The sequence below is a fragment of the Drosophila virilis genome, chromosome 2, assembly GCF_030788295.1.
Source record: "Drosophila virilis strain 15010-1051.87 chromosome 2, Dvir_AGI_RSII-ME, whole genome shotgun sequence".
NCBI classification, from domain to species: Eukaryota; Metazoa; Arthropoda; class Insecta; order Diptera; family Drosophilidae; genus Drosophila; species Drosophila virilis.
The window spans coordinates 23475046-23497710 of record NC_091544.1 but is presented as its reverse complement, the minus strand read 5'-3'; the positions used below and the strand labels follow the sequence as shown (position 1 = coordinate 23497710).

The following is a 22665-nucleotide window of genomic DNA, read 5'->3' as shown; positions in this document are numbered from 1 at the left end:
AACGACATAACTCCGCGGAGATATAACCTTCCAAAACATCAAGACTTATTCGATGATTTTTTTTAATATCTCGGGTAAATAATGTCTGATTTTAAAATGTTATACCCTTTTGAATGCGTACGGATCCCTACCATCAATAGGCATTCAAACAAATTAATCATCGATGGGTTGAAAAATGTTGTTGAGAAGAAACCGATTCGTTCGTAATTTCAACCTTCTTGATGATGATTTGGAATATTTCCGTCAAATAATGTCCGATTTTGGAATTGTATACCATTTTTGACTCGTAAGGATAGGTTCTACCGATGGGAATCAAAAAACGAAATCCAACATTTTAACCCAAATCGACAAAATAGCAAGGGGTTACATCGGGTTGACCCAAATCGACAAAATGGCAAGGGGTTACAAGGGGTTTTTTTCAAAATCGAGGTCGGTGCGAAAATCGAAACTTTTTCGATGCTTTTTTTTAATATCTCGGGTAATAGCTCCGCGCGGAGATATGACGTTTCAAAACGACATAACTCCGCGGAGAAATAAACTTCCAAAAAATCAAAACTTTTTCGATGATTTTTTTAAATATCTCGGGTAAATAATGTCTGATTTTAAAATGTTATACCATTTTGAATGCGTACGGATCCCTACCATCAATTGGCATTCAAACAAATTAATCATCGATGGGTTGAAAAATGTTGTTGACAAAAAACCGATTCGTTCGTAATTTCAACCTTTTTGATGATGATTTGGAATATTTCCGTCAAATAATGTCCGATTTTGGAATTGTATACCATTTTTGACTCGTAAGGATCAGTTCTATCGATTGACATCAAAAAAAGGAAATCCAAATTTTGACCCAAATCGACAAAATAGCAAGGGGTTACATCACGATTGTTTCCAAAATCGAGGTCGGTGCGAAAATCGAAACTTTTTCGATGCTTTTTTTTTTAATATCTCGGGTAATAGCTCCGCGCGGAGATATGACGTTTCAAAACGACATAACTCCGCGGAGATATAACCTTCCAAAACATCAAGACTTTTTCGATGATTTTTTTTAATATCTCGGGTAAATAATGTCTGATTTTAAAATGTTATACCATTTTAAATGCGTACGGATCCCTACCATCAACTGGCATTCAAGCAAATTAAACATCGAGGGGTTGAAGAATGTTGTTGACAAGAAACCGATTCGTTCGTAATTTCAACCTTTTTATTGATGATTTGGAATATTTCCGTCAAATAATGTTCGATTCTGCAATTTCATACCAATTTTGACTCGTAGGGATCAGTTCTATCGATTGACATCAAAAAAAGGAAATCCAAAATTTTGACCCAAAATGGCAAGGGGTTACAAAGGGTTGTTTTCAAAATCGAGGTCGGTGCGAAAATCGAAACTTTTTCGATGCTTTTTTTAATATCTCGGGTAATAGCTCCGCGCGGAGATATGACGTTTCAAAACGACATAACTCCGCGGAGAAATAACCTTCCAAAACATCAAAACTTTTTCGATGATTTTTTTAAATATCTCGGGTAAATAATGTCTGATTTTAAAATGTTATACCATTTTGAATGCGTACGGATCCCTACCATCAATTGGCATTCAAACAAATTAATCATCGATGGGTTGAAAAATGTTGTTGACAAAAAACCGATTCGTTCGTAATTTCAACCTTTTTGATGATGATTTGGAATATTTCCGTCAAATAATGTCCGATTTTGGAATTGTATACCATTTTTGACTCGTAAGGATCAGTTCTATCGATTGACATCAAAAAAAGGAAATCCAAATTTTGACCCAAATCGACAAAATAGCAAGGGGTTACATCACGATTGTTTCCAAAATCGAGGTCGGTGCGAAAATCGAAACTTTTTCGATGCTTTTTTTTAATATCTCGGGTAATAGCTCCGCGAGGAGATATGACGTTTCAAAACGACATAACTCCGCGGAGATATAACCTTCCAAAACATCGACTTATTCGATGTTTTTTTTAATATCTCGGGTAAATATTGTCTGATTTTAAAATGTTATACCCTTTTGAATGCGTACGGATCCCTACCATCAATAGGCATTCAAACAAATTAATCATCGATGGGCTGAAAAATGTTGTTGACAAGAAACCGATTCGTTCGTAATTTCAACCTTTTTGATGATGATTTGGAATATTTCCGTCAAATAATGTCCGATTTTGGAATTGTATACCATTTTTGACTCGTAAGGATAGGTTCTACCGATGGGAATCAAAAAAGGAAATCCAACATTTTAACCCAAATCGACAAAATAGCAAGGGTTTACATCGCGATTGTTTTCAAAATCGAGGTCGGTGCGAAAATCGAAACTTTTTCGATGCTTTTTTTTTTAATATCTCGGGTAATAGCTCCGCGCGGAGATATGACGTTTCAAAATGACATAACTCCGCGGAGATATAACCTTCCAAAACATCAAGACTTGTTCGATGATTTTTTTTAATATCTCGGGTAAATAATGTCTGATTTTAAAATGTTATACCATTTTGAATGCGTACGGATCCCTACCATCAACTGGCATTCAAACAAATTAATCATCGATGGGTTGAAAAATGTTGTTGACAAAAAATCGATTCGTTCGTAATTTCAACCTTTTTGATGATGATTTGGAATATTTCCGTCAAATAATGTCCGATTTTGGAATTGTATACCATTTTTGACTCGTAAGGATCAGTTCTACCGATGGGAATCAAAAAAAGTAAATCCAAAATGATGACCCAAATCGACAAAATAGCAAGGGGTTACAAAGGGTTTTTTTCAAAATCGAGGTCGGTGCGAAAAGCGAAACTTTTTCGATGCTTTTTTTTAATATCTCCGGTAATAGCTCCGCGCGGAGATATGACGTTTTAAAACGACATAACTCCGCGGAGATATAACCCTCCAAAACATCAAAACTTTTTCGATGATTTTTTTAAATATCTCGGGTAAATAATGTCTGATTTTAAAATGTTATACCATTTTGAATGCGTACGGATCCCTACCATCAATTGGCATTCAAACAAATTAATCATCGAGGGGTTGAAGAATGTTGTTGACAAGAAACCGATTCGTTCGTAATTTCAACCTTTTTGATGATGATTTGGAATATTTCCGTCAAATAATGTTCGATTCTGCAATTTCATACCAATTTTGACTCGTAGGGATGAGTTCTATCGATTGACATCAAAAAAAGGAAATCCAAATTTTGACCCAAATCGACAAAATAGCAAGGGGTTACATCACGATTGTTTCCAAAATCGAGGTCGGTGCGAAAATCGAAACTTTTTCGATGCTTTTTTTTAATATCTCGGGTAATAGCTCCGCGCGGAGATATGACGTTTCAAAACGACATAACTCCGCGGAGATATAACCTTCCAAAACATCGACTTATTCGATGTTTTTTTTAATATCTCGGGTAAATAATGTCTGACTTTAAAATGTTATACCCTTTTGAATGCGTACGGATCCCTACCATCAATAGGCATTCAAACAAATTAATCATCGATGGGTTGAAAAATGTTGAGAAGAAACCGATTCGTTCGTAATTTCAACCTTCTTGATGATGATTTGGAATATTTCCGTCAAATAATGTCCGATTTTGGAATTGTATACCATTTTTGACTCGTAAGGATAGGTTCTACCGATGGGAATCAAAAAACGAAATCCAACATTTTAACCCAAATCGACAAAATAGCAAGGGGTTACATCGCGATTGTTTTCAAAATCGAGGTCGGTGCGAAAATCGAAACTTTTTCGATGCTTTTTTTTTTAATATCTCGGGTAATAGCTCCGCGCGGAGATATGACGTTTCAAAACGACATAACTCCGCGGAGATATAACCTTCCAAAACATCAAGACTTTTTCGATGATTTTTTTTAATATCTCGGGTAAATAATGTCTGATTTTAAAATGTTATACCATTTTAAATGCGTACGGATCCCTACCATCAACTGGCATTCAAGCAAATTAAACATCGAGGGGTTGAAGAATGTTGTTGACAAGAAACCGATTCGTTCGTAATTTCAACCTTTTTGATGATGATCGCGATTGTTTTCAAAATCGAGGTCGGTGCGAAAATCGAAACTTTTTCGATGCTTTTTTTTTTAATATCTCGGGTAATAGCTCCGCGCGGAGATATGACGTTTCAAAACGACATAACTCCGCGGAGATATAACCTTCCAAAACATCAAGACTTTTTCGATGATTTTTTTTAATATCTCGGGTAAATAATGTCTGATTTTAAAATGTTATACCATTTTAAATGCGTACGGATCCCTACCATCAACTGGCATTCAAGCAAATTAAACATCGAGGGGTTGAAGAATGTTGTTGACAAGAAACCGATTCGTTCGTAATTTCAACCTTTTTGATGATGATTTGGAATATTTCCGTCAAATAATGTCCGATTTTGGAATTGTATACCATTTTTGACTCGTAAGGATCAGTTCTATCGATTGAAATCCAACATTTTAACCCAAATCGACAAAATAGCAAGGGTTTACATCGCGATTGTTTTCAAAATCGAGGTCGGTGCGAAAATCGAAACTTTTTCGATGCTTTTTTTTTTAATATCTCGGGTAATAGCTCCGCGCGGAGATATGACGTTTCAAAACGACATAACTCCGCGGAGATATAACCTTCCAAAACATTAAGACTTGTTCGATGATTTTTTTTAATATCTCGGGTAAATAATGTCTGATTTTAAAATGTTATACCATTTTGAATGCGTACGGATCCCTACCATCAACTGGCATTCAAACAAATTAATCATCGATGGGTTGAAAAATGTTGTTGACAAAAAACCGATTCGTTCGTAATTTCAACCTTTTTGATGATGATTTGGAATATTTCCGTCAAATAATGTTCGATTCTGCAATTTCATACCAATTTTGACTCGTAGGGATCAGTTCTATCGATTGACATCAAAAAAAGGAAATTCAAATTTTGACCCAAATCCACAAAATAGCAAGGGGTTACATCACGATTGTTTCCAAAATCGAGGTCGGTGCGAAAATCGAAACTTTTTCGATGATTTTTTTTTAATATCTCGGGTAATAGCTCCGCGCGGAGATATGACGTTTCAAAACGACATAACTCCGCGGAGATATAACCTTCCAAAACATCGACTTATTCGATGTTTTTTTTAATATCTCGGGTAAATATTGTCTGATTTTAAAATGTTATACCCTTTTGAATGCGTACGGATCCCTACCATCAATAGGCATTCAAGCAAATTAATCATCGATGGGCTGAAAAATGTTGTTGACAAGAAACCGATTCGTTCGTAATTTCAACCTTTTTGATAATGATTTGGAATATTTCCGTCAAATAATGTCCGATTTTGGAATTGTATACCATTTTTGACTCGTAAGGATAGGTTCTACCGATGGGAATCAAAAAAGGAAATCCAACATTTTAACCCAAATCGACAAAATAGCAAGGGTTTACATCGCGATTGTTTTCAAAATCGAGGTCGGTGCGAAAATCGAAACTTTTTCGATGCTTTTTTTTTTAATATCTCGGGTAATAGCTCCGCGCGGAGATATGACGTTTCAAAACGGCATAACTCCGCGGAGATATAACCTTCCAAAACATCAAGACTTTTTCGATGATTTTTTTTAATATCTCGGGTAAATAATGTCTGATTTTAAAATGTTATACCATTTTGAATGCGTACGGATCCCTACCATCAATTGGCATTCAAACAAATTAATCATCGAGGGGTTGAAGAATGTTGTTGACAAAAAACCGATTCGTTCGTAATTTCAACCTTTTTGATGATGATTTGGAATATTTCCGTCAAATAATGTTCGATTCTGCAATTTCATACCAATTTTGACTCGTAGGGATCAGTTCTATCGATTGACATCAAAAAAAGGAAATCCAAATTTTGACCCAAATCGACAAAATAGCAAGGGGTTACATCACGATTGTTTTCAAAATCGAGGTCGGTGCGAAAATCGAAACTTTTTCGATGCTTTTTTTTTTAATATCTCGGGTAATAGCTCCGCGCGGAGATATGACGTTTCAAAACGACATAACTCCACGGAGATATAACCTTCCAAAACATCAAGACTTGTTCGATGATTTTTTTTAATATCTCGGGTAAATAATGTCTGATTTTAAAATGTTATACCATTTTGAATGCGTACGGATCCCTACCATCAATTGGCATTCAAACAAATTAATCATCGATGGGTTGAAAAATGTTGTTGACAAAAAACCGATTCGTTCGTAATTTCAACCTTTTTGATGATGATTTGGAATATTTCCGTCAAATAATGTCCGATTTTGGAATTGTATACCATTTTTGACTCATAAGGATCAGTTCTACCGATGGGAATCAAAAAAAGGAAATCCAAAATTTTGACCCAAATCGACAAAATAGCAAGGGGTTACATCACGATTGTTTTCAAAATCGAGGTCGGTGCGAAAATCGAAACTTTTTCGATGCTTTTTTTTTTTAAATATCTCCAGTAATAGCTCTGCGCGGAGATATGACGTTTCAAAACGACATAACTCCGCGGAGATATGACCTTCCAAAACATCAAAACTTTTTCGATGATTTTTTTAAATATCTCGGGTAAATAATGTCTGATTTTAAAATGTTATACCCTTTTGAATGCGTACGGATCCCTACCATCAATTGGCATTCAAACAAATTAATCATCGATGGGTTGAAAAATGTTGTTGACAAAAAACCGATTCGTTCGTAATTTCAACCATTCTGATGATTTTTTGGAATATTTCAGTCAAATAATGTCCGATTTTGGAATTGTATACCATTTTTGACTCGTAGGGATCAGTTCTATCGATTGACATCAAAAAAAGGAAATCCAAAATTTTGACCCAAATCGACAAAATGGCAAGGGGTTACAAGGGGTTTTTTTCAAAATCGAGGTCGGTGCGAAAATCGAAACTTTTTCGATGCTTTTTTTTTAATATCTCGGGTAATAGCTCCGCGCGGAGATATGACGTTTCAAAACGACATAACTCCGCGGAGATATGACCTTCCAAAACTTGTTCGATTTTTTTAAATATCTCGGGTAAATAATGTCTGATTTTAAAATGTTATACCTTTTTGAATGCGTACGGATCCCTACCAACAATAGGCATTCAAGCAAATTAAACATCGATGTGTTGAAAAATGTTGTTGACAAAAAACCGATTCGTTCGTAATTTCAACCTTTTTGATGATGATTTGGAATATTTCCGTCAAATAATGTTCGATTTCTGCAAATCGATTCTGCAATTTCATACCATTTTTGACTCGTAGGGATAAGTTCTATCGATTGACATCAAAAAAAGGAAATCAAAAATTTTGAACCAAATCGACAAAATGGCAAGGGGTTATAAGGGGTTTTTTTCAAAATCAATTGGGGCGAAAATCGAAACTTTTTCGATGCTTTTTTTTAATATCTCCGGTAATAGCTCCGCGCGGAGATATGACGTTTCAAAACGACATAACTCAGCGGAGATATGAACTTCCAAAATATCCAAACTTTTTCGATGATTTTTTTAAATATCTCGGGTAAATAATGTCTGATTTTAAAATGTTATACCATTTTGAATGCGTACGGATCCCTACCATCAATTGGCATTCAAGCAAATTAAACATCGATGGGTTGAAAAATGTTGTTGACAAAAAACCGATTCGTTCGTAATTTCAACCTTTTTGATGATGATTTGGAATATTTCCGTCAAATAATGTTCGAGTCTGTAATTTCATACCATTTTTGACTCGTAACGATCAGTTCTACCGATGGGAATCAAAAAAAAGGAAATCCAAAATTTTGACCCAAATCGACAAAATAGCAAGGGGTTACATCACGATTGTTTTCAAAATCGAGGTCGGTGCGAAAATCGAAACTTTTTCGATGCTTTTTTTTTTAATATCTCGGGTAATAGCTCCGCGCGGAGATATGACGTTTCAAAACGACATAACTCCGCGGAGATATAACCTTCCAAATCAAGACTTATTCGATGATTTTTTTTTAAATCTCGGGTAAATAATGCCTGATTTTAAAATGTTATACCACTTTGAATGCGTACGGATCCCTACCATCAATTGGCATTCAAGCAAATTAAACATCGATGGGTTGAAAAATGTTGTTGACAAAAAACCGATTCGTTCGTAATTTGAACCTTTTTGATGATGATTTGGAATATTTCCGTCATACCATTTTCATACCATTTTTGACTCGTACCGATGGGAATCAAAAAAAGGGAATCCAAAATTTTGACCCAAATCGACAAAATAGCAAGGATTGTTTTCAAAATCGAGGTCGGTGCGAAAATCGAAACTTTTTCGATGCTTTTTTTTTAATATCTCGGGTAATAACTCCGCGCGGAGATATGACGTCTCAAAACGACATAACTCCGCGGAGATATGACCTTCCAAAACATCAAAACTTTTTCGATGATTTTTTTAAATATCTCGGGTAAATAATGTCTGATTTCAAAATGTTATACCTTTTTGAATGCGTACGGATCCCTACCAACAATAGGCATTCAAGAAAATTAAACATCGATGGGTTGAAAAATGTTGTTGACAAAAAACCGATTCGTTCGTAATTTCAACCTTTTTGATGATGATTTGGAATATTTCCGTCAAATAATGTTCGATTCTGCAATTTCATACCATTTTTGACTCGTAGGATAAGTTCTATCGATTGACATCAAAAAAAGAAAATCCAAAATTTTGACCCAAATCGACAAAATGGCAAGGGGTTACAAGGGGTTTTTTTCAAAATCGAGGTCGGTGCGAAAGTCGAAACTTTTTCGATGCTTTTTTTTTAATATCTCGGGTAATAGCTCCGCGTGGAGATATGACGTTTCAAATCGACATAACTCCCCGGAGATATGATCTTCCAAAACATCAAAACTTTTTCGATGATTTTTTTAAATATCTCGGGTAAATAATGTCTGATTTTAAAATGTTATACGTTTTTGAGTGCGTACGGATCCCTACCATCAATTGGCATTCAAGCAAATTAAACATCGATGGGTTGAAAAATGTTGTTGACAAAAAACCGATTCGTTCGTAAATTCAACCTTTTTAATGATGATTTGGAATATTTCCGTCAAATAATGTCAGATTTTGGAATTGTATACCATTTTTGACTCGTCAGGATCAGTTCTACCGATGGGAATCAAAAAAAGGAAATCCAAAATTTTGACCCAAATCGACAAAATACTAAGGGGTTACATCACGATTGTTTTCAAAATCGAGGTCGGTGCGAAAATCGAAACTTTTTTGATGCTTTTTTTTTAATATCTCGGATAATAGCTCCGCGCGGAGATATGACGTTTCAAAACGACATAACTCCCCGCAGGTATAACCTTCCAAAACATCAAAACTTTTTCGATGATTTTTTTAAATATTTCAGGTAAATAATGTCTGATTTTAAAATGTTATACCCTTTTGAATGCGTACGGATTCTACCATCAATAGGCATTCAAACAAATTAAACATCGATGGGTTGAAAAATGTTGTTGACAAAAAACCGATTCGTTCGTAATTTCAACCTTTTTGATGATGATTTGGAATATTTCCGTCAAATAATGTCCGATTTTGGAATTTCATACCATTTTTGACTCGTAAGGATCAGTTCTAACAATTGGCATTAAAAAAAGGAAATCCAAATCGGTGCGAAAATCGAAACTTTTTCGATGAGTATACCCATTAAAAATGGGTATAAGGGTATATTGTATTTGTGCAAAATCCAAATGTATGTAACAGGCAGAAGGAAGCATCTCCGACCCCATAAAGTATATATATTCTTGATCAGCATCAATAGCCGAGTCGATATAGCCATGTCCGTCTGTCTATCCGTCCGTCTGTCCGTCGGTATGTATGAACGGAAGGATCTCAGAACTTAAAATAGTTAGAGACTTGAAATTAGGTATGTAGGTCCACCTAGTGCCCGCGCAGTACGAGATTGTTTCCGATAATCGATAACTTGCCCTGTTTCCAAGTAACCGAAAAATCAATATCGAAATTATGCGTTTTGAGCAAATGAGGTGAGAGAATTTCTGTATACATTTACACATTCATGCGCGTTTTCTGCGCTCTATTAAATTCGTTTTTTTTTTATTAAAACTCAATTATTGGTGTTGCTGTTGAGTAGAGGCGTGCGGCCTGTTCCGAACCCTACCGGCAAAACATTTTTTGTTTAATTTATTTTTATAACTACCAAAGCAAGCGATCGCGAGCTTCATTTAGCGTTGGAAGAAGAAGGCTCAGGGTATTCCGTATTCGGAAGCTCCCGACTACTTGTTTTTTTTTTCATCTTCAAGATACATGTGGACAATTCGTCATAAAATTGGGTAGATTATTCATATAGATTGAGAACAATGAGGAACCTACGACTAAACCTGTTTAAAAACTTAGAAGCGAAGAGAAAAGAAAAATTTCTTTAGTTTTGCACATAGTATGCTTACGCTTAGAGTTTCAAATACTTTGTTGATATCAAGCTGGGTGAGAATAGTCATTTTGCCCGTTTATTTTCCAATATTCTTAGTTATCATTACATTGTAACACAGCGCGTTTATAAAAATTAACATGGTTTAATGTCACTATAATACAGCTTTATTTAGTCATATTTTAATAAATCTATATCAAACATTTACATAATCTTGCATGTGCAATTAGGAACCGATATTCAATTGACCTGACAGTAGATTGTCTAATATACAAAAACCCTTAGGATATTATCTATTATTAATATATTTTGGAACTTCCAGCATAACCCACGCGATCAGAAGAGCATTGTTTATCACGGAGTATAGCATTATTTTTAATACCGGTGATACATCAACTGAAAATTATAGAGTTAAACATGTGTGCTAGATTCTCGCCCTCAACATATGCGACACTATGATAGTGACAGTTAAAGCAATGACCTGCGCAGAATTTAATTAGTTATTTTAATGAGTTTGCGAAAATAAGTTCAAAGGCAGTTTTATTAATTATAAGAAAATCGTATTTTGGCATTTGAAGATAATTGCTGCAGCAGGAGGGTACTAGTCCTTACGTAAATATCTGCAAGAAATTAAGTACATATTAATATATATATTATATAATACACCGTTTTTCTCAACAATTTTCATATTCAGTGGCTCAATTGCCTTGAACCCATTTGCGACTTCATTTAGTTTAGATTCTTCCTTTGCGCATAGATTGAATGAATTCCACGTTGTCGTCTTTGCTCTCATTTCCTGTGCTAGACAGCTCAAACTGATATGCAGGCCGACATCACTTATGTCTAAAATGTCTATCGCAGTCGAAAATATTTGGACCTCCAGTGCTCCATACACCTGATACATCTGCTCCAATACATTATAAACTAAAGTGTTCGGTTGCGGGCGACACTATTCTGTAATGTTATTTGTTTTTGGCTTAGCAATGTTAATCTTATTTTTTTTTTGCCTTTGTCTTTGGATTTAAGTGACTTATAGTATAATTCAACCGTCCAACATTCTTACATGTTTTTGCGAATATAACATTTTTGTCGAATGTTAAAAATGGGGCCTGTACATAATCCCATAGGAAAAAATGTCAAAAATATGACATTTTCTCAAACTGTGTATATTCGCCCCGAACAATTCGAGTACTTTTTCCACTCACATGTTACCGACGGCGGGCACTTGCCAATGGAACCACAAAGTGGGAGATTTAAAATGTAACATTTTTTGAGCATAGTGGAATTAGGCTATAAGCGGACGTCTGTATGCCAGTTCTCATGGCTAAATTTTCCTAAGGCTGTCTTGATTAATTTACTTTAACAACAGATTCAAGTTCACTGCATCACTGTCATTTAATTTTATTATTCATTTTATAATTTAAAACTGATTTTATGTCAAAAGGCAGATGGAGAGTAGTATAAGATAGAAATATATGACACGTGGTAATTGCTAGTAATAAAAAATTATCGAGAGTCTGATTTGTGATGTTGAGCAGAGCGGACATGGTGAAAAGCGCGGACTCAAGAATTCATCAAAAAATACTATAAGGTAAAAGTATATAAATAAATAATAATCGTAAATAATCAAAGTCATGTATATACGTTCACCCTATTGGGCTAAGTACATGCCGCGGCTGCCAACGCCACCAGGACGCTTCCCCTTATTGTTGAAGTCCTTCCTTCCCTTAAACAGCGACTGAGGAGGGGGTACGTCTGTTCTCAGGACCCCTGAAACGACAGGATCTATCGCCGTATCCCCAACAGGGTTAAGAAGGAGGTGACTATTCTAAACAAAAAACTCAGACACCATGCTGGAGTAAGCAACGGTAGACGAGAGCTCCACTTACGCGCTGTGGAAACTATACAGGCTATACAAACAGCACGTTGCGCCAAATTTTCCCGTCCGACATCCCGATAGCTCCAGTGCCAGAAGACTGAGTCGAAGCAGTAATTTAAAACCTGGAAGAGCCTTTAAGACGATTAATACCGCATCGCATGGCAGAAGCCAGCGCACAAGGTCTAATGTCCCTCCCGCAGCCCTTATCATCTTCCAAAAAGTCAAGCAGGAGATAAAGAGCTTCAAACATAATAAAGCCAGTGGGGAAGATCGTTTGGACAACCAGACAAATAAGTTACTGCCGTACAAGGCACTGTTTTTTCTCGTCGTCTAGTGGCCAGGAAGAACGCGCAAATCACTATGAGCGGAGAGCTTCCTAATCAGTTAGGGTCCTTTCGCCCCGTCAGCGTCCTGCCTGCCTTCGGCAAGATTCTGGACCGTTAAATCCCGAAGCTCTAATTTGGGTTCCGACTCAAGCATGGCTAACTCCAGTTTGGACTTAACCACAGGAAGGAAGAAGTTTATAAATGGACCACAGAAAGGCCATCTCCTGATGGCCACGTTTGCATGCTCGAACAGATGGGCGAATGAAGCGGCAGACATCCTGCAGGCTGACATTTCAGTGAACATTGAACTATGTGCTGCGGTCACTCATACCGTGCGCAAAGACTCCTGCCTCGGACTTTTTCTCCATAGTGAGCTCTTAAAGCAGGTGAGTCACCACAAATTCTTCGGAGACATTCTCGACTTACGTTTAAGAAACATATCACCGAGGTAACCAACAATGTCTGTAGAAAAATCAGGTGAACGAGCTGACTGCTCAACTCTAACGACAAACTCTTGTTCCGAAACAAGGTCCTCATCTAGAACGTATTAAATAATGGCGATATAGGCTGAAAGCTTACGGTATAGCCGCAAACACTCATTTGAATAAAGTTCTCATAATCCAGGCCAAGACCATGCGAAAAATGTCTGGAGCTGAATATATTCTAGCACGGGATATCGCAAAAGGCCTTAAGGTTCTAATGATAGGCGGCGTTGTCAACAGATAAGCAGCTAATTACCAATTTAATCTCCGCAACTACCAAAGGACCTGCTTTCTTATTTTCGATTTCGTTATTTATTTTTATCGCTTTCACTGAGACTTAGCTAGACTTGACATCACTGATTCTTCAGCGCTTCTTTCCGAATACACTACTTCAGACTCCATCGAGTCAGTCGTATTGGAGAAAAAGTAAGGGCTAAGTATGCCCTTTTGTCGTTTGACCTCCCTTCTAGTTGTATGTGTAATAATAATTTCCGCGTTTCATCTCACTTTCGATTTGATCATTAAATTTAAAATACGTGACATTATAAACAGTGGGTCGAATCTATAGTTTTTGCATGGCTTTTATTTAAACTTGGATGCAAGTGAACTTGTCCTGTATAGTTATGCAGACATTAATGTAGCAATTACAGCCTTGAGCTTGCTTCTTGATGTCTACGTTCTATTCGATTATCCAGTGAGGTTTCAGTTGAAATTGAAAAGATTTTAATTTCTCCCTCTAAGCAGTTTCCAGATCAATATTCTTAATGCAAAATTTGAAATTGCCGGCTTTTTTCTTTTAAAGAGCAAACGCAAGACGTCCTAATCGCCATTTTCGGTAAAGTTTGCCAATGGGAGTGGGAATTCTAATGCGAGCATTGCCCATCATATTTTCAACACATTGGCAAGATATTTTTATTATATTCCTCTTTATTACATTAGTTTGAATCCGATTATCACTGAAAGTTCACTATTTAACGGCCCTTACGTAATCAAGTCGGTGTGCCCACCAATTCCTGAGTGTATTCTTGTCTGCTTAGGTACTGTGCTGCAACCCTCTTCATAAAAAGGCAATAAATCAAATAAAAAATAGAAAACTATAGGTATTTGCAAATTGTCTGCTTAATTTCAACTGCGACAATTATGCAGTTCTATTATTTCACTACCTAATCACGGGTTCGTGAAGCGTAGATCTACAACCATTAACCTTCATAAGTTTACTTTGCCAGTCATTTATAATTTTAAGCAAAGGATACGCGCTGATTTAATCAATACTGATTTTGGTAGGGTTGAATTAATCACTTCATGTTGATTCAAAAAAAATGTATTCTCGTTTTCCTAGTCACTTTTCCGAACTGGATTTCAGAGTATTTGTTTACTCTTTACTCCTGTTATCAACAAAATTATTTGTTTCTATTGTTATCCTCGAATAAACTGTCAAAATAGGATTTGCCTTATTGATCTCGGTCATAACATGAGATAATCATGACCAAAATTTGAATCAGGCACTTCACAACTTCATACTTTTAACACGTCCGAGCAGCTTAAAAAGTTTACTGGACACTAGGAGTGCAAGACATTAACGTCGGCTTTTAATGAACTACAAAAAGTTAGTTTATATAAAAGCCACAACCACACATCATAGGCATACTTTATTACGCGAGAGTGAGATATTTCATGCTTAGATACTGAAATCTAGTTATAAAGATTGAGGTGGAGGCCAAGAACACGTCATATTGGAATCAGGAGTGATTGACTGAATCGAAGTTATGCTTCGAAAATTTCATGTACCCGTAACGTTTCAATACGGATAATTTATGAGAAAAGTAATATTTCACAAGATGTGTTTTGTGCATGTGTTAAATATTGTATTACACGACTATCTAAGTTTTTCTACAGTATGCCTATAATCTGTTATTTACCCTTGCAGTGTATTTTGTTTATTTATTTTTTTTTTTTCACGAAATTAAAACACAAATTTGATTCACATAGGCATGTGTGAACATTCCATAATATCCATTCAACAAATATTGGTTTGAGTTTCATGCACTTGCTTATGCTTATTATTAAACAAATTAATTATTGTTTGTTTTCGATTATAAAATTGATGGAAAATAAACCTGCAGGGCTATAAATTAATTATGTCTGGAGCAGTTAGACCGTATATGGTGAATAACCGCTTGGGACTCGCTAACATTCTTTTCATTGACTCATTTTTGTTGATGAAATTATTGTTGGTTGTGCTGGTTCTGTGAGAAATCGCCTTGTGCCTTTATAAGCGATTTGTATCACTAAGCGGCAATATTTTCTTAGGCGAATGTAGAAAGCAGTCAAAGGAATATATTAATATGTCGGCTTCTGGTCACCAAAAGTTACTTTTAATGGATGTGGCATTGCGATGGTCTTTATATTCACTATATTTTCACTTCGGGAAGACGATGCTCTCTCGACGGCATCAACTTTCAAACTGGCAAGAATGTGACTATAATGCCTGTTTTAATGAATTGTAGTCTTCCGAGACCACAAATTCATTGTTTCTTTTACAAATGAGAAAATAAGACGTGCATATTGAAGCATGATTTGTCTCTTTTGTACGCTTGGTATGGCTAAGCGCGACTGAATGCTTGCCATCTCGTTTTACAGTTCCCACCAATAAGAATTAAGGGTGGGATTAAGTAAAAGGTTTTATAAACAACAGTTGACCAATGACCAAAGTCTTATAAATGCCTGAAAACTATTCAAACATTATCAAATCAGTATAGTTAATACATTTGTTTTAAGGGAATTATATTAAATTATAATGAAAGTTAATATAATTAATTTGTATATCATTTATATGCCATTTGGCTATTTAAGTAAATGATATCTTTACACAAAGCATCCAATTCAATTATAAAAACACGTAAGAGGCTCATCCTTCCACCCTCTTTTACCAACACCAAATACAGCTCGCACTGCGAGCTCGTTCTCTTTTGCAGCAATAACAAGTAAGAGGTTCTAGTCGAGACTTGCTGACTATGCGATACCCTGAACCCTCTTATTTGAACACTCGCGCTATGCGCACGCTTGCTTTAGTAGTAAGAAAAATAAATTAGAACAAAAATTAAATTTTTTTCTTCGCTGGGGTTCGAACTCGCAGCAAACAACACTATTTGCCGCCGCCTCTACTCAACAGCCACACCAATAACTGGGCCTTAATGAGAAAAAAATGATTCAAAATAGCAGCACAGACAGCAGAGTCGGGAGCTCCCGACTAGGAGATACCCTGAACTCTCTTCTTCCAAAAATGCAAAAAAAGTTTCCTCGGTAGGGTTCGCACTTGCAGCAACCGCACTATTTGCCCCGCTACTACTCAACAGCAACACCAACAATTGAGTCTAATAAAAAAAAAATAGAAGTAGCAGTACAAAAAACAATACAATCGCAATTCGGTTGATAGAATTCAATGAATACGCGTTTGAATTTGTGTGTGTACATATTTATAGAAATTCCTGCAAAACATGTTTTATTTAATAACTTCTGCATTTCTCAACCGATCTTGTTGAAATTTAGTATAGTCCAACTTATTGTGCTATAATTCAATTGTATTTAAATTGTGTCTTCTACTGCTGGGCAGTAAAGTTTTGTATATTCACTTAATTTATATCTATGAAGTAGTAGCGAGAAGGTAAGGATAGCTATAAAATGAAAGATACTTGATATATATATTCTAGTAACTACATGTTAAGTTTAGTGGCTTTAGCTCTTATTATTTACCAAAATTGCTCAAATAAGAGGATTTCGATATCGACTCTAATGGATTACTTGGAAACGGGGCAAGTTATCGAGATTCGGAAACAAACTCGTTCTGCGTAGGCAGTAGGAGGAACTATGTTTAAAAATTTCTCTAGCTTTCATAGGCTCTGCGATCCTTGCGTTCATACACACGGGCAGACGGACGGACAGATAAAGCCATGTTGGCTTAATCTCAAGGGATTCGAAAATACAAAGAGCCAAAACAAAGCGTCGGACTGGCTTCCCTCCAGGATCCTGCTTGCACAGTGTCCCTTTGGTGCCAATTGAATGCATGCTGGGCGAAAGCAACATATTCCCTCATTGGTCGGAGGGGCCGCTCTTAAATCTCAAAAATTCAATGTTTTTGATTGAAACGCAACTCCATGTTGAGCAAAGTTCTACCCGCGATTTGGGTATAAACCACAGCCACCACGATACTCCCCGAAGGGCCGCAACCAAAAAGTCAGTACGGAACAAGTTCCGCGGGCTCCTGGCTACCCGTGGTACCAAAATTACAGCTTTGGTCGACTGTTGTAGCAAGCATTCTACTACCCAGTTTAGTCTTCCGTCAGACAAAGAATGGGTCATCTTGTTTCGCCGCTCGATTTAGCTGGCTGCCGAAATCAACTATGGGCAATCACCCAGGGTCACCACGAGGGGGCCACATATTTGTGGGCCTACGAGTCGAGTTGACTAATGATTTACGAAATACGCAACATGCTCTTCTACATTGGTCCATTGAACCCCAGACGGACGGGCAGACAGGCTGACGTAGCTAGATCGACTCGCGTAGCTCGATCGACTCACCTGTTGAATCTGATCAAGAATATATATTTTTTATGGGTTCAGGCTATACAAAAAAAAAAAAAAAAATCATAAATACGGACGGATACATGCGTATATTTATCTATGTATGTCCTGCAAGCATTTATTTTAACAAATATTTTTGAGCGCTGTCAAAATTAGATAATTAAGACTATGTACCATTAATAAATTGGTTTTCAGAATATATAGTCACACTCACTGTGGGTGGGACAAATTAAGGTAGTTAGTGTGTATGTAATCTGCGTATTGTGATTAACTCACATCCCAAGCCGTAAGATCTAGGACACTGAAAATTGCAAATCGATAACTTACTCCGTTTCCAAGTAATCGATAAAAATCGATATCGGTATCCTGTCTCTTGGGCAATTTTGGTAAATAATGAGAGCTAGAGTCACGAAACATGATATGTTGCTTCTAAAAATTATATATTTCTCAAGTATCTTTCATTTTATACCTATCGCCACCTCTCCGCTACCACCCAGGGCTATAAATCATGTTAATAACCCAACTTTTATTGCCAACCAATTTAAGTCAAACTTTAAATGCAATTGACTTTTTCAGTATACACAAATATTCTATGATACAATAAGATGACGTTTCAAAACGACATATCCTTCTTCAAAATAAAGGTCGGTGCTAAAATCGAAACTTTTTCGATGATTTTTTTTTAATATCTCCGGTAAATAATGTCTGATTTTAAAATGTTATACCTTTTTGAATGCGTACGGATCCCTATCATCAATTGGCATTCAAACAAATTAATCATCGATGGGTTGAAAAATGTTGTTGACAAAAAACAGATTCGTTCGTAAATTCAACCTTTTTGATGATTTTTTGGTATATTTTCATCAAATAATGTCCGATTTTGCAATTTCATACCATTTTGGCTCGTAAGGATCAGGTCTATCGATTGACATCAAAAAATGGAAATACAAAATTTTGACCCAAATCGACAAAATGGCAAGAGGTTACATCATTTTTTTTTTTCAAAATCGAGGTCGGTGCGAAAATCGAAACGTTTTCGATGCTTTTCTTTTAATATCTCGGGTAATAGCTCCGCGCGGAGATATGACGTTTCAAAACGCCATATCCTTCTTCAAAATAGAGGTCGGTGCGATAATCGAAACTTTTTCGATGCTTTTCTTTTAATATCTCGGGTAATAGCTCCGCGCGGAGATATGACGTTTCAAAACGACATAACTCCGCGGAGATATAACCTTCCAAATCATCAAGTTTTTTTTTTCAAAATAGAGGTCGGTGCGAAAATCGAAACTTTTTCAATGCTTTTCTTTTAATATCTCGGGTAATAGCTCCGCGAGGAGATATGACGTTTCAAAACGACATAACTCCGCGGAGATATGACGCTCCAAATCATCAAGTTTTTTTTTTCAAAACAGAGGTCGGTGCGAAAATCGAAACTTTTTCGATGCTGTTTTTTAATATCTCGGGAAATAGCTCCGCGCGGAGATATGACGTTTCAAAACGACATAACTCCGCGGAGATATGACCCTCCAAATCATCAAGTTTTTTTTTTTCAAAATAAAGGTCGGTGCGATAATCGAAACTTTTTCGATGCTTTTCTTTTTATATCTCGGGTAATAGCTCCGCGCGGAGATATGACGTTTCAAAACGACATAACTCCGCGGAGATATGACGCTCCAAATCATCAAGTTTTTTTTTTCAAAACAGAGGTCGGTGCGAAAATCGTAACTTTTTGCATGCTTTTTTTTTTTAATATCTCGGGTAATAGCTCCGCGCGGAGATATGACGTTTCAAAACGACATAACTCCGCGGAGATATGACGCTCCAAATCATCAAGTTTTTTTTTTCAAAACAGAGGTCGGTGCGAAAATCGAAACTTTTTGCATGCTTTTTTTTTTTTATTATCTCGGGTAATAGCTCCGCGCGGAGATATGACGTTTCAAAACGACATATCCTTCTTTAAATTAAGGGTCGGTGCGAAAATCGAAACTTTTTCGAAGCTTTTCTTTTAATATCACGGGTAATAGCTCCGCGCGGAGACATGACGTTTCAAAACGACATATCCTTCTTTAAATTAAGGGTCGGTGCGAAAATCGAAACTTTTTCGATGCTTTTTTTTTAATATCTCGGGTAACAGCTCCGCGCGGAGATATGACGTTTCAAAACGACATAACTCCGCGGAGATATGACCTTCCAAATCATCAAATTTTTGTTTTTTTTTCAAAATAGAGGTCGGTGCGATAATCGAAACTTTTTCGATGCTTTTTTTTTAATATCTCGGGTAATAGCTCCGCGCGGAGATATGACGTTTCAAAACGACATAACTCCGCGGAGATATGAACGTCCAAATCATCAAGTTTTTTTTTTTTCAAAAATAGTGGTCGGTGCGAAAATCGAAACTTTTTCGATGCTTTTCTTTTAATATCTCGGGAAATAGCTCCGCGCGGAGATATGACGTTTCAAAACGACATAACTCCGCGGAGATATGAACTTCCAAATCATCAAGTTTTTTTTTTTTCAAAAATAGTGGTCGGTGCGAAAATCGAAACTTTTTCGATGCTTTTGTTTTAATATCTCGGGTAATAGCTCCGCTAGGAGATATGACGTTTCAAAACGACATAACTCCGCGGAGATATGAACTTCCAAATCATCAAGTTTTTTTTTTTCAAAAATAGTGGTCGGTGCGAAAATGGAAACTTTTTCGATGCTTTTCTTTTAATATCTCGGGTAATAGCTCCGCGCGGAGATATGACGTTTCAAAACGACATATCCTTCTTCAAAATAATATCTCGGGTAATAGCTCCGCGCGGAGATATGACGTTTCAAAACGACATAACTCCGCGGAGATATGAACGTCCAAATCATCAAGTTTTTTTTTTCAAAATAGAGGTCGGTGCGAAAATCGAAACTTTTTCGATGCTTTTCTTTTAATATCTCGGGAAATAGCTCCGCGCGGAGATATGACGTTTCAAAACGACATAACTCCGCGGAGATATGAACTTCCAAATCATCAAGTTTTTTTTTTTCAAAAATAGTGGTCGGTGCGAAAATGGAAACTTTTTCGATGCTTTTCTTTTAATATCTCGGGTAATAGCTCCGCGCGGAGATATGACGTTTCAAAACGACATATCCTTCTTCAAAATAATATCTCGGGTAATAGCTCCGCGCGGAGATATGACGTTTCAAAACGACATAACTCCGCGGAGATATGACCTTCCAAATCATCAAGTTTTTTTTTTTTAAAATAAAGGTCGGTGCGAAAATCTAAACTTTTTCCAGGCTTTTTTTTTTTAATATCTCGGGTAATAGCTCCGCGCGGAGATATGACGTTTCAAAACGACATAACTCCGCGGAGATATGAACTTTCAAATCATCATACATTTTTTTTTTTTCAAAAATAGTGGTCGGTGCGATAATCGAAACTTTTTCGATGCTTTTCTTTTAATATCTCGGGAAATAGCTCCGCGCGGAGATATGACGTTTCAAAACGACATAACTCCGCGGAGATATGAACGTCCAAATCATCAAGTTTTTTTTTTCAAAATAGAGGTCGGTGCGAAAATCGAAACTTTTTCGATGCTTTTCTTTTAATATCTCGGGAAATAGCTCCGCGCGGAGATATGACGTTTCAAAACGACATACCTTCTTCAAAATAAAGGTCGGTGCGATAATCGAAACTTTTTTCATGCTTTTTTTTTAATATCTCGGGTAATAGCTCCGCGCGGAGATATGACGTTTCAAAACGACATAACTCCGCGGAGATATGAACTCCCAAATCATCAAGTTTTTTTTTTTCATAAATAGTGGTCGGTGCGAAAATCGAAACTTTTTCGATGCTTTTCTTTTAATATCTCGGGTAATAGCTCCGCTAGGAGATATGACGTTTCAAAACGACATAACTCCGCGGAGATATGAACTTCCAAATCATCAAGTTTTTTTTTTTTCAAAAATAGTGGTCGGTGCGAAAATCGAAACTATTTCGATGCTTTTCTTTTAATATCTCGGGTAATAGCTCCGCGCGGAGATATGACGTTTCAAAACGACATAACTCCGCGGAGATATGACCTTCCAAATCATCAAGTTTTTTTTTTTCAAAATAGAGGTCGGTGCAATAATCGAAACTTTTTCAATGCTTTTCTTTTACTATCTCGGGTAATAGCTCCGCGAGGAGATATGACGTTTCAAAACGACATATCCTTCTTCAAAATACGACATATCCTTCTTCAAAATAAAGGTCGGTGCGAAAATCGAAACTTTTTCGATGCTTTTTTTTAATATCTCGGGTAATAGCTCCGCGCGGAGATATGACGTTTCAAAACGACATAACTCCGCGGAGATATGACCTTCCAAATCATCAAGTTTTTTTTTTTTCAAAATAGAGGTCGGTGCGATAATCGAAACTTTTTCAATGCTTTTCTTTTACTATCTCGGGTAATAGCTCCGCGAGGAGATATGACGTTTCAAAACGACATATCCTTCTTCAAAATAAAGGTCGGTGCGAAAATCGAAACTTTTTCGATGCTTTTCTTTTAATATCTCGGGTAATAGCTCCGCGCGGAGATATGACGTTTCAAAACGACATATCCTTCTTCAAAATAAAGGTCGGTGCGAAAATCGAAACTTTTTCGATGCTTTTTTTTAATATCTCGGGTAATAGCTCCGCGCGGAGATATGACGTTTCAAAACGCTATAACTCCGCGGAGATGTGACCTTCCAAATCATCAAATTTTTTTTTTCAAAAATAGAGGTCGGTGTAAAATCGAAACTTTTTCGATGCTTTTCTTTTAATATCTCGAGTAATAGCTCCGCGAGGAGATATGACGTTTTAAAACGACATATCCTTCTTCAAAATAAAGGTCGGTGCGAAAATCGAAACTTTTTCCATGCTTTTTTTTAATATCTCGGGTAATAGCTCCGCGCGGAGATATGACGTTTCAAAACGACATAACTCCGCGGAGATGTGACCTTCCAAATCATCA

The 22665-nt window shown here is 36.6% G+C and overlaps 2 long non-coding RNA genes across 4 annotated transcripts in view; one reads left to right on the top strand and one right to left on the bottom strand.

Moving 5' to 3' along the window:
• Positions 1-10944: 10944 nt before the first annotated feature.
• LOC116649849 (uncharacterized) lies at positions 10945-15586 on the bottom strand. Of its 3 annotated transcripts, none has more exons than XR_011416110.1 (3): positions 15482-15586; positions 11128-11375; positions 10945-11041 (listed from the first exon to the last, which is right to left on the bottom strand). It is a non-coding gene; the product is annotated as an uncharacterized lncRNA (long non-coding RNA). The 3 variants fall into 3 exon arrangements; XR_011416111.1 differs by having other exon boundaries at positions 15028-15582; XR_011416112.1 differs by having other exon boundaries at positions 15226-15582.
• LOC116649847 (uncharacterized) overlaps positions 11877-22665 on the top strand; it is a 37879-nt gene continuing 27090 nt past the window's right edge. The window contains exons 1-2 of the long non-coding RNA XR_004302749.2: positions 11877-12012; positions 12086-13012. This is a non-coding gene — a long non-coding RNA (uncharacterized lncRNA). The remainder of the gene's footprint in view (positions 12013-12085; positions 13013-22665) is intronic.